The 13,002-nt window shown below is 37.4% G+C and overlaps 1 pseudogene; it reads right to left on the bottom strand.

Moving 5' to 3' along the window:
• The window catches only part of LOC113065902 (rotatin-like), a 55,883-nt pseudogene that overhangs the window by 8,849 nt on the left and 34,032 nt on the right, over nt 1-13,002 (bottom strand).

The raw sequence follows: 13,002 nt of genomic DNA, 5'->3' as shown, positions 1-13,002 counted from the left end.
CCAGGAGCATTGCTCGAGACAGATCCTGGAATGTGAATGGCATGATGTGACCTCAGAACCTTCCGACTCCAATGGAGGATGTGGCGGGCGAGTTGCGACATGCGATGGGAGTGCAACCACCTTGTCGGTTGATGTACACAATGGTCACTGTGTTGTACGTTCGGACCAGCACATGCTTGCCTCGTAAGTGACCTTTGAGACGGTTCAAGGCAAGGTGCACTGCTAACAACTCTAGGCAATTGATGTGCCACTGCAGCTGCGGGCCCGTCCAAACCCCTGAGACTGCATGCCCATTGTACGTGGCCCCCAGCCGGTGGTGGAGGCATTCGTGTAAACCACAGCATGCCTGGAGATCTGCTCTAGGGGCACCCCTGCCCGGAGAAACGCAAGAACTGACCACAGGGTGAGGGTTTGGTGACAGGCTGGTGTAGCTTGGGCACAGTGATTGCCGCACTTCCATGCCCACCTCGGGACTCCATACATGAAGCCAGTGCTGGAGCGGTCTCATATGTAACAGGCAGAGCAGTGCAGGTGTACCCGCAGCTGCCATATGCCCAAGGAGCCTCTGAAAAAGTTTCAGTGGGACCGCTGTCCTGCCCTTGAATGTATTCAAGCAGGCAAGCACAGATCGTGCACATTCCTCTGTGAGGCATGCTCTCTTTTCGACTGAATCCTCTAAACCGAGAAAAAAGATCCTCTGCATTAGCGAGAGTTTGCTCTTTTCCCAGTTGACCTGAAGGCCTAACAGGCTCAGGTTCCGGAGCACCTGAGATTGTGCTAGTATCAGCCAATTGTCTAGATGGTTGAGAACGCAAACACCCTGCTCTCTGAGGGGAACAAGAGCCGCCTCCCCGACCTTAGTGATGACACAGGAAGACAGGGACAGCCCGAAGGGCAGGACCTTGTACAGATACGAGCGTGCTTCAAATGCAAACCACTGAAAAGGTCTGTGGCGCGGAAGGATGGATAAATGCAAGTACGCGCCCTTCAGGTTGATCCCTGCAAACCAATCTTGGGGACGGATGTACCCAAAAATTTGTTTCTGCATCAACATATTGAACTGTAGCCGATGAAGGGCCCGATTCAAAACTCGCAGATCCAAGATCGCTAGATGTGGCATCAAGAGTGACCAACTGAAAGGGGACTGGAAGTTTCCATTGTTTGTTAGGCCTACACATGTGTAACGAAACAAAAGACCCGAACTGAAATTTTTTATTACGAATATCTGTACCATTACACCCTTAATATACACTTATATCTACACAATATACTGTATATATCTTGTAGATACTTAACTATTATTGCTATAAATGTCATGGAAACTTGATTCATGTATTTACGGATTTCACTAATAATCTGCAATATATAAGTAATAATGATTGTTGTATTATTTATTAAAGTTAACATAAAACAGTACAAACATAAGGAAATGACCTGGTTAAACCAACTGAACCAGAGCATTGTAGAGTTTTGTCATTTATTGTCACATCTGTGACAGCACTGTCTTTCTCCCTTCACCTGGAAATACCTCCCTTCTCCCTCTCAACAGGTTTTCAGTGTTTCTGATGTTGAAGCTGTCTATCATATTGCTGGGACCCACTGTTACATTCCTCCTGTGAGAGCTCCTGCCTATTTTCACAGACTCATGGGTGAAGCACTGCGTAAATGTGCTTCATGCATTCTACACATCTGTCAATCACCACAGCTGAAGAGGGAGAAGAGACATGTATCTGTCTATGTACTCATCCATCAGACAGTGGCATCAGGCATTAGACACAATAAAACATCACCTGGGAAAATATTTTTTTCTGTGAGATTCTCTCCTAGTTGAGGGAATAATACATTTTTAACTCATAACTTTTAACAGGGACATATTCTATACTTCTAGGATTTTTCTTGAAGTCTACTTAAATGTTGGTTAAGTTTTGCTTCAAAAAGTAATTTGTATATACAAGATATTTTGTTCACTCTCAGGACAGAAACAGTATGTTTGTGCTACTGTATCTATATGATGCTGAATATTCAAAATGCATTTATGTGAAGTAGATGATCATATGCAAATGTGCTCATAGCTGTGACATGAAAACCAGTAGTGTTTAATTTCCATAATTGGCAGTTATTTTTTAAATAATACTAATAAATTAATCAGATCAAAGAAGTATGGTATAACCAGTATGTAGGAAGCCAATTTTTGTCATTATACAACAACAAATCCATAAAACAGTAAATAAAATGATGGAGATGTCCTCACGTCACACTCAAATTAGTTACGATTTTCCAACAGGTTAAACTCAAGAAAAACAACAACAACAACAACAACAACAACAAAAAAAACACACAAAAAAACAATGTTTGTAATTTGATTTCTTTCTTTTTTCATTTACAAAGTTACCGTAAATCTGGGTTTTGCTTTGTCATTGTGAGGTATGGAGTGTAGACTGATGTGAAGAAACAAGCATAATTTTACATAATTTTAGCATAAGGCTGCAACATAATTGAAATGAAAATGCTGACCCATTTATAGAAGGAAGTAGCGAATTGAGAGATATGCGAAGTGGCCAACCAATCAGAGCTGAGAATAACATTTTTTAGGTGCAGTGTGGTATGCATCCACGAAACTGAATCTGTTACCTCTAATAAAAGTTCACACATGACCTCTCCAGGCTCAGAAGAAAGGACTGCAGTTAGCGAGGCCTTGCTGTCCTGATCCTCCATATGGCCTCTGATCTCCTCTTAGCCTCCTCTGTGATCAGCACACACAGAAACTGCAGGGTTGATGTGTAGAGAGAAGACTCGACACTCGACTGGTCCAAACAGACTCGGAGAGTGTCTATCGCGCGCAAGAGAGAGCAAAGATTAAACATAAAGAATGCTAATATTTACTTTTCACAGCTTTTCTCAAACTCCAACTCTGAGACGAGGAGATGCAAAAGATGCAAAACTTTACAACAAACAATCTTCACCACAAGGGAACATCTGACGGGAAAAGTCTCAGACTCGCAGGCTTTTAAAAACAGCTTCCAAAGCCTGGATACCTGCAGGCAAGTCATTGAGTCTACTGCCCACCCACCTGTTTCAGGATTTTCCACCACATCCATCAGATCTAAAGCAGGCTGATTGTTTTCCTGTCTTTGTCCCAGTCTGTCATATGCAGCAGGGACACCCATCCACACATACAGGCATAATGAGCTGGCCTCCCACTGCATCTGTCTCATTCTCCATCTCCTCAGCGGTCTCATTCCTTCTCAACATCTATCTGTCACATCCTCTTCCATCTAGACTCCTACAATCTTTCTTTTCCCTCCATCCCTTTGCGCTTTCATCATATTTGCCACCATTTTCTCTTTGTACTCTTCTGTTTCTTTCTGCCTTCCCTTTCCATTTGCCTGTCTCCACCCTTAGGTTTGGGTATATGTGTGTGTGTGTGTCACCTGAAAAGTGCTGCCAGAGTTTCCCCAGTGCCACACTGACATATGGGCCGACCGCAGCTTGGTTCCTGTTCAGCAAAGTAGCCAGGAGCATCAACACATCCGCCTAGGTGTTGAGCACTGCACCCTGGGCCTCCACATCTGAGGACCAAAGACAGCAAACACTCATCTTAAAAAAATAAAAATAAACACTTTCAAATCACTTTTCTTTCATTTGAAGATCCTGTTTGGAAGATCGTGTGGGCAGGATGGGGGTGTTGTTGATTTGCTGAAGATGTTTCATGTTACCCAAGTCAGCGACAGACAGTGTGAGAGTGGAAATAAGGTTGTTCAGCAGGAGATTTTATATCTCTCTCGGTGGATGGCACATCCTCACCCTGTTTTGCTGCTGACTGCAGGAGCTTACACAAACTTTGCACATAATACACGCTACTCAGCACCTGAGGGAGAAACGGGAGGATGAGGGGGAGAGAGAGTGAGTGCCGAGTTTCCTATCAAAAACCACACATACAGCACTTTGGTTTCAAAACCATAAATGCCAACAAATAGGTGACTAATTGGCACAGTTTAAGAGAAAGTGGAATGGAACCAGAAACCATCACGCCTTTATATTCTACTTTCAGCTGAACTGTAATTTTCAAGTATGAGTGTGTATACATAAATGAAAGTTGGTTCACTCAAAAATGCAAATTCTGTAATTTACTCACCCACATGTTTTTCCGAACTCATAAGGCTTTGTTAAAACTCGAAACACAAATTGAGATATTTGTAATGAAACTTGAGATGTTTCTGTACCTCCATTGAAAGTCCATGTAACTAAAACACAGAAGATCCAACAAGGTCATAAAGACATTGTAAAATGAATTCACATGACTCAAGATATGATTAATGATTATATTACATTGTATATTATATTATACATTATATTGATGATTTCTTTTTTTCTAACTTAATTTCTAACTTAAGAAAATGTTTATAATATTTTGTATTTTGTAAATAACTTCTTAAAGTAAATAACGTCTTTAGACTTGGCTTAAATCCCAAAAGGTAAAATTTATTGGGTTATTTCAAATTATTACACACCCCAACAACACTAGCTACATATAATAATAAATAGTAGGACAATTTAATAGGGATGTGCACCACTTTTCTGAAGAGACATACCAGTGACTGTCAATGTAAAAAATGATTGGTCCTAATTGTGTGACTTTTTGCTGAATTCAAAATTAAGTAACAAATCTACAAAAAAAAAAAAAAAAAAAAGTCGTATAGGGAGCTCGTTTTTAATTGTAGCCTATGAATAAGACAATCTTTGGCAGTATTGAGTACACATGAAAACTACACAAGACGCATTTACTTTTAATGAATGAAACCGATCACTGCATCTTGAGACAGGTTCTTTAAAACTAAGTAAAAAAAAAAAAAAAAAAATAGACTCTTACCTATAATTATTATTAAGCTGTCAAAAAGGTTTAATAAACAAACATGCAAGTGATTTAAAATGTATAGAAGTTTGTGAATGATGGGTGTTTGTGGAAATCTACAGGGCTTTCTATGGTGTTCTGTAGGCAACCATTCACTTTTGACAGACTGATGTTTAAGTGGATGTGCAAACTTATAACTGAACTCCCATGATGCACCTGGTTCCTGGCATCTTCAATAACAGCTGGCTAAGAGGTGTCCTTAACTCATTGACAAATTGAGATATGGGCGCTACACCCACAACACTGAGACGGACAGCATAAAACCAACACGAAGTCATGTAGGTGAGCTCACATGTTTTTTTTTAAATAAATAAAAAAACAAACATAAACAGAATATAAGTTTCAAGTGTCATTTTTGACATTTTACTTGGTTTTTGCTGTTAAGCAGCAGAGACATAAAACCACAATTTGCTATTTTGAAAAAAAAAAAAAATAATAAATTGGCAGATGGCAGACAGGATGTGGTTGTGTTCAAGTGTCAGGTAAACCAGTACGATTTATATTTGCGACTTTGGGTGAAAATGAGGTGAGAGGCTTGCACAGGTTTGCAGCATGTCATACATCCACATGCATAATGCTTGTCTGTGTTTAACAGCTAAGAAAAGCTTAATAAATATTCACTAATTTTACTAATTAGATGTCAGGATGATGCTTTAAAAATATCTAAATAATGCCAAAACTCTGCAAAGCATCTGTTTGTCTTCACACGTCTCTCTAACCTGGCCATGTCCTGAAGTATTTGGTTCTGTTTGAGGGCAGATAGACTAAACTCAGGAAGCACAGCCAGCAGGTTGTCCAGTAAGCCACAGACAGATTCTTTTTTAAATAATAAAAAAAAAATGTGCTTAGCATTTTTAAATCGATTTCTAAATCGCCCAAAATGTTCGTGATTCGGCTTTTGTTTTCCACAGTCGCCAATTGCCAATCTCTTTTGAATGAGTGCTCACTGTTCACTTTCAGCTACTGTTTTTAGAAGGAATTTAAAAGGAATGGTGATTGATTTTTTGAAGTAAGCTAATTGTGTTCTCTCTAGACATATCAACTTAGAGAGGATATTGATGTATTGCAGTCCCTTTAATTTATTCCTTACATTTGATTTACTTTGCCTTAAAAAGTTACATTTACCTTCATAAAGCCTGCAGAAATGTTGTCTAGTGAACAATTATTGTTAGTTATAATATAATCAAATATAATATAATGATAGTGAAAGAAGTTTTCAAATATCTTTTTTACATTTCTCAAAAAACAAGACTTCATATCTTTATTCTGCATCTCACATATATGTATTTTGATTTGAGGATGTTTAGACATTTGCATTAGAAAACAAGACAAAAATACTGAAGAAGACAAAAAAAAAAAAAAAAAAAAAAATATATATATATATATATATTTGTAGTGAATTCAACATTTAATGTCATGACTTATGAATTTTAGTCTTTCTGTCCTGATTTATGCATTTTAAGGCCTACATTTGTGGACTTTTTAAGACCTGCAGAAACCCTGTTACCAAAAAAAAAAACCTTGGTCGATCATAAATTTTTCTACTGACCAGAATCCTGGAGGTGGACATGGATCCTGTGCCCTGAGTTTGGTTAAGAGGAGCAAGCATCTCTCTCCAGTGCTTCAGAGAATCGTTCAGATCTGTCTTTACAGAAAGACAGCTACATTTACAAATAAAAGAGTCAAATGTACGACCAAATTATATGCACTGGAATAATTGCCTCTAACAGCTTACTAATTCTTTAAATTCTGTTATAACAAGTGAATGATAAATGTAAACACCGTCATCTAAAATATGCAGAACACCGGCCATGATCTCTAGTACAGCACAGTATTAATAATGTGTGTAAGCATATGGATGTCACTGAGTCAGACATCTACTAATAGCCGGCAGTGCTTTGGGCTTGTGGACGCAGTACACTGGGTGACACTGGCTGGCAGTGGAGGGGACTGAGGGTGAAGGCATGTCTGCCCGTATAACAGCTCTTCACCATCTGGCCCACGCTCTCAAAAAACTGGAAGCCCGACCAGACACAGGCCTGAATCCTCATCATACACACAAGAAATGGAAGAAAAGAAGGGGGGCTGGGGGGAGTGAGACAGAAAAAAGAAAAAAAAATACAGGAAATATAATACGGAGGAAACCAGAAAACCAGAAATCACCATAGACAGATTTGTTATGTCTACAGAGCTTTTAAGACCGGCTGTGTTATTGATATTCAATTCTGAGAGTTTATTCTCATGTAAACATACCTGCCAGGCACACTCTTTGGCCTTGGCATCACAAGGAGGTTTTGCAAAATAAACGCTGCCTATAAGAAAGGGGAACATAAAAGTCAGCAACACTGCCATCTTCTTGTAAATGAATGGAAATGCATGCTGGTTGAATTCTCAGTAGAATTGCACTTTTTCCCTTCCTGTGTCTGAATATGTCTTTGTACTAACCCTATATTTATAATGAAACCTTCAGAAATAGATCACAGATCTAAAATAATATGATTTACAGACTTTTGACTTGCAAAATGAAATCTAATCATAACTGTAGTTATTCTTATCCAGAACTGCCCGCTTAGACAGGAAGTGCCGACTGACTGATTTGTAAATCGACTAAGCACTTTTTTACTTCATTATACACTACTGGTAAAAATATTGGAATAATTAAGATGTTTTTTTTTAATGTTTCATATATATATATATATATATATATATATATATATATATATATATATATATATATATATATATAAAATAAGAACTAAGATATCTATATATCTGAAAGATGTCTCTGATGCTCAAAAAGGCTACATTTATAATATATTATAAATATTATTATATATAATATATGATATATTATATAGATTATTATATATTATTATATATTATATATTTTTACAAGTCCTCTATTTCTGTGAAAAAAGCTGAATTTTCAGTAGCCATTCAGAAATCATTATAATATTTAATATCTAATGCTCAATTATTATTTGTAGTCAATTATTAATAGAAATAGAAATCTCTCTTAACATAATACATATCTTTACTGTCACTTGAAAAAAACTCACTATTTTAGTGATACACTATCACAGTGATACACTATTTTTAGTTTCCACTAAAAATATTAAGCAGCATAACTGTTTAGAATTTCTAATAATAAGAAATGTAATAAGAAAATAATAATTTCTAAAGGATCATGTAACATTAAAGACTGGAATAATGGTTGTTGAAAATTCAGCTTTGCTACTGCAGGACTATATTTTAATATATTTAAATTATTATTATTTTATAGTATCACTGTATTACTGTATTTTTATATGCAATAGATTATACCATAAAGAAAAATAAGCCTGTCAGTTTGGAACTACCAGTTTTCAACCAGCACTTTCCATTTTTTTGAGTCCAGCATGCATCCGCTGGATTCTTGACTCTCACTCTGAAGCAGTCTGGGTAAACACACAGTTTTTTGTTGTTTTGAAGCTGAAGCTGGATGGACTCACCTCTCGGCGCACCATACTGCACTCCTGTCTCTCCAGCAGGATGTTGAGTACCATGGCCCACAGACCTCCTGAAATGTTCTGGCAACTCGCTGACAATGCCACACACCCTCTCTCCAGCGAACCTCGAGCCGCGCCCACAGCCAGGCACACACACACACACACACACACACACACACACACACACTCGTGTTCAGACCAAGCACATGTGCTTGGCAGTGCTAATTGCCATGGGCTCTTTGGCGTGTAGCACTGGCACAAATTTGTGTTTGTCATGCCCATTATTTTCAGTGCTCAGCATCTGCTGAGCTAAGGGAGGCCTGGACACGCACTGGTACTTGGGAAAACTATCCAGAATAGAAGGCCAAGGCTCACAAATTGCTAAATAAGGTTTTCATCAAAATGAAGGGCATGTACGATTAATACATTTACATTGTCTATGACTGCATTCAGTGGCAATATACAGTGAATGCTAATATGAAAAACATGGTAAATCAGTATTTAGTAGAGCCTTGAAAATCTAAAACAATTTCAGTTATTTTAGATTGTGCTCTTGTGATCCATTTAAGACCACGTCTGAATGTTATTTTTAATCAGATTTTTGCCAGAACTTCATTTAGGAATCTCCGTAGAATGAAGAGATGACCTGGGAAGAGCAGTCAAACGGGAACACGATCATGATTAGCAGTCTGGAGAAAGACACATTTCATAATGTGTCTGAGAGGTGTTGTTTGTGTTACATTTATATATTTGCATTTGTGACTTCTTTGAACCAAACCACTTCATAGTCAAAGTATATTTAAGAAAGACAATTAAGTAATATAATTTAATATAACACAGATCAACTAATAATGTAGTCAAGATACATTTTAATTGGGCTGTAGGGCAATATATTGATGTAAAGGAAATAAGATGCCGCTTAGACATGGTGTTTGGAAACATCTTGGACCCTGACTGTGAATTTAAAGTGTTCTGTCTGAATGAGAGCAACCGGAAGTGTATATAATCTGCGCAAAATACATTCTAATGTGTAACCGGGGCTCTTGAGCTCATCTTTATATGCATACTTCCAAGAGGCCACTGAAGTACTTAGTGTGTTTGGCTCCATGCTGGGTGTGTGTGTGCTCCAGCGAGGCAGGACACATGGGTCATGAGCATGTGCTCTAGAGAGGCCAGACTGTAGAAGCATGGAGCGTTGGACAAGCGCAGGCACTGTAGCAGGCGAAGAGACAATTCACAGGCAAATGGTCCAAACAGAACCTCACATAACCTCACATATACCTTGACCTGGGGTCAATACTTTTCTTGTATTATGAAGGATTAGAAACAATTATAACATTAGAAGCACTGTAACAAGCACCCCAAACAAATGATATACCTGTTAGATTGCTGCTCATAACCTGCAGATGTATGCAGGGAAATGTCTTAGAAGATCAGATTTGCATGACAGGGCCTTGATACGTCAACAGATAACAGTGGGAGTTTCCAATTTATGGATCCTTAAGGAGTTTTCAGAAGAGTTACTCCATAAATAACAATAAGAAATCAAAAGCGTCATTAGATTTGTATTTCCCCCCAGATGGCAGGTAGAAGGAGAAGACTCCTAATGAGGGTAGCAAAACATTTTATCCATGTACAGGAGAGAGAAAAGGAGGAGTGTTATAGGAATAACAAATCTGCCTTGTCGGTCTAAATGGCTTCAGTGAGTGTGTTTTGTGGTGCAAACAGATGTGACAGTGTTTTCGCACCCTCACTAACCACAGGTGCATGCTAAGCTCAATAGAAGCTACAGCTCCTGAATACATTTGAAGATTTAATTAAAATGCACAGCGGTCTCCAAACCAATCATCCTGTCAGACAAAAGACCCAGATCAAAGAGTGATATCATCCTTTTACTAAAAAAAAAAAAAAAATGTAATAAAATAAAATGTAGAAGCTTCTCAATACTTTTAGAGTTTGGCAGGATCAATAATCAAAAACACTGAAATACAACTACTATACATTTATAATGTTACAAAAGATTTAAAATAAATGAGGTTCTTTTGAGATTTCAATTCATTAAAGGATCCTAAAAAAGCATGCACAAAAATATTAAGCAGCACAACTGTTGTCAGCAATGAAAAAATAAGAAGATATATATCAAATCAGATATATACCAAATCAGTAATAGAATTATTACTGAAGGATCATGTGACACGTACTGTAAAATATGATGGTTGTTGAAAATGTTGCTTTGCATCACAGGAGTGAATTACATTTTAAACTATATATTAAAATAATAATAATAATAATAACAATATTTCACAATATTACTCTTTGTACTGTATTTTAACTGAGTTTAAGAGATTTCTATTAAAAACATAAAAAAAAGAAATCTTACCAAACAAAAACTTGAATTGTAGTGTATTATATGCCTAATAGTTAGAATGGTGAAAAATATTTTTTATAGTCTTAGAACAGGCCACAGTGCGTGTGGGTCTGTGCTATAGATAGAGCTGTACGATGGTTCACTGCATGTGTTAAAGAATATGAGTGAGTCAGTAAGTGTGAGTCTGTTGCTAAATGAGTCAAGTGAGTCATTTTGAGTGTGAGAGTGACTTATTCGATGTGCCCGAGTTCGTGAGTCATTATCTTGCATTTGTGTCACCCACTGCTCTGTGAGTGTGTGTGTGTGTGTGTGTGTGTGTGTGTCTTACCTGTCAGAAGTGTGTGCCATTCGAAGCCAGTCAGTTCTCTCTGTAGCCTGTGATTGAGGTGGGCTTGAAGCTTGGATCTGCGTGTGGGTCTGAGCTTCACCACTCAGCAAGTTCAGCAGGGTGTGCGACTCCTACACACACGAACACACAGTTACTTAACAATGTGATCCGTCAATTACAGCCAGACAGATGCCTCCAGATTCAGCTGGACACAATTTGATAACCTCAACATCATCCGCCACAGGAAATGACAATTAAAAAAAAGCAGCTTTATGGCAAATTCCCCATTCAGCATCACTAGGAATCATAATGCATATATTTTACCTGAAAAATGGAACATTATGGACTAAGTAGATTTTATACTTTCTGAAGAAAGTGTGTGGAGATTCCCCGTGGAAAACCCACTGTCAAGATTGATAGGCAGTTGCTAGGATGTTCTAATTGCTAGGATGGCTTTTCTTCCAAAAAGTAATAGTATACTTCTCCTCATTATTTGGTACAATTTGAGCAATCATTGTCCAAAGATTTTTCTTTTTCAATAATGCAGAATGGCAAAATTTTGTGCTAAATAATAAACATGTGCTTGGTTTAACAGGCACCACCAAAAAAAAAACAAAAAACAAAAAACAAACCTGTAGTGCCTGAGTTTCATTTAGACAGCACAGATGTTTGAGAAACACTCCAGTGACTGTGGATGCTCTCTGCATTTAACCACCTTCCGCACCAGGCGTTTCATCAAACCCAGCGTTCTTTGTCGGGCATCAAGGCAGGTTTGTTTACATGCACATTAAGATGAGGTAAGGCTGGAAGAGACTTTTAAGAAATAAAGCCATTCATCCCCAGTGTGAGAAACCAAAAACAATGACAGCTGATGAACAGCTCTCTGTTACAAGCGTTAATATGATATTAATGTATTTGTCTTGCTCCGCAGTGTGATTTATTTCATCTCTTCTTAATAAATGCACCACACTGTGTTCATCTAAGGCAGAAGGGCAAACTAATTTAATTACCAATGTTCCATAAGTCTCTCTATTGTTTTATGAGGTCTCCAAAGTAATCACATGGAAATGCAGGCAGGCACTCATCCATAACTGTGCTGTATTCAGGCATACCTGGTTCAGGAGTAATTCTAAGAGCCATTTAATGTCCCGGTGGTCCAGTTCAGACTGGTTCTGCTTGAAGAAGGATGTTGAGGAACGAAACAATATCCACCAAGAGCCTCTCATCTTGTACCATCAGAAATATGTCAGAATAATACAAAGTGCTTACTCTATCATTCAGATTTTTGGAGTCGTTTAATGTTTTTGAAAGAAGTCACTTGCCAATACTGTAATACTGTGAAATATTTTTACAATATGTATCTTTTTATATTTATCAATGTACAAAAGATAAAAATATTTATTTTTACAAAGGTGTAAAATGTTACAAAATACTTATTTCACTTTAAACTGTGCATTCTCTTGTTAAGCACATGCACAGTTTATTGCATTGCATTATTTCATAATTGTATTTATACTACAATTATATATATTTTTTATATATTAAGTATGCTCTCCAATGCTGCATTTATTTGTTTTCAAAAATGCTGAAAAATTGTAATATTGTGAAAAATTATTACAATGTAAAAGAATTGTTTGCAGCCTGGAATTGAAATGCACAGACACTATTTAACTGACCAGAGATGACATCACTGAATTCAATGATGAACTTCCTTAACTATCATTTTGCATTATTGACATACTGTTTTCCTAATGAATGTTGTTCAGTTGCTTTGACGCAATGCATTTTGTTTAAAGCGCTATATAAATAAAGGTGACTTGACTTGACTTGAGATTTTCTATCTATCATCTATCTATCTATCTATCTATCTATCTATCTATCTATCTATCTATCTATCTATCTATCT

The sequence above is a fragment of the Carassius auratus genome, chromosome 49 (assembly GCF_003368295.1).
Source record: "Carassius auratus strain Wakin chromosome 49, ASM336829v1, whole genome shotgun sequence".
Taxonomy (NCBI): Eukaryota; Metazoa; Chordata; class Actinopteri; order Cypriniformes; family Cyprinidae; genus Carassius; species Carassius auratus.
The sequence above is the reverse complement of the archived record's forward strand: the minus strand, read 5'-3'. Positions and strand labels throughout refer to the sequence as shown.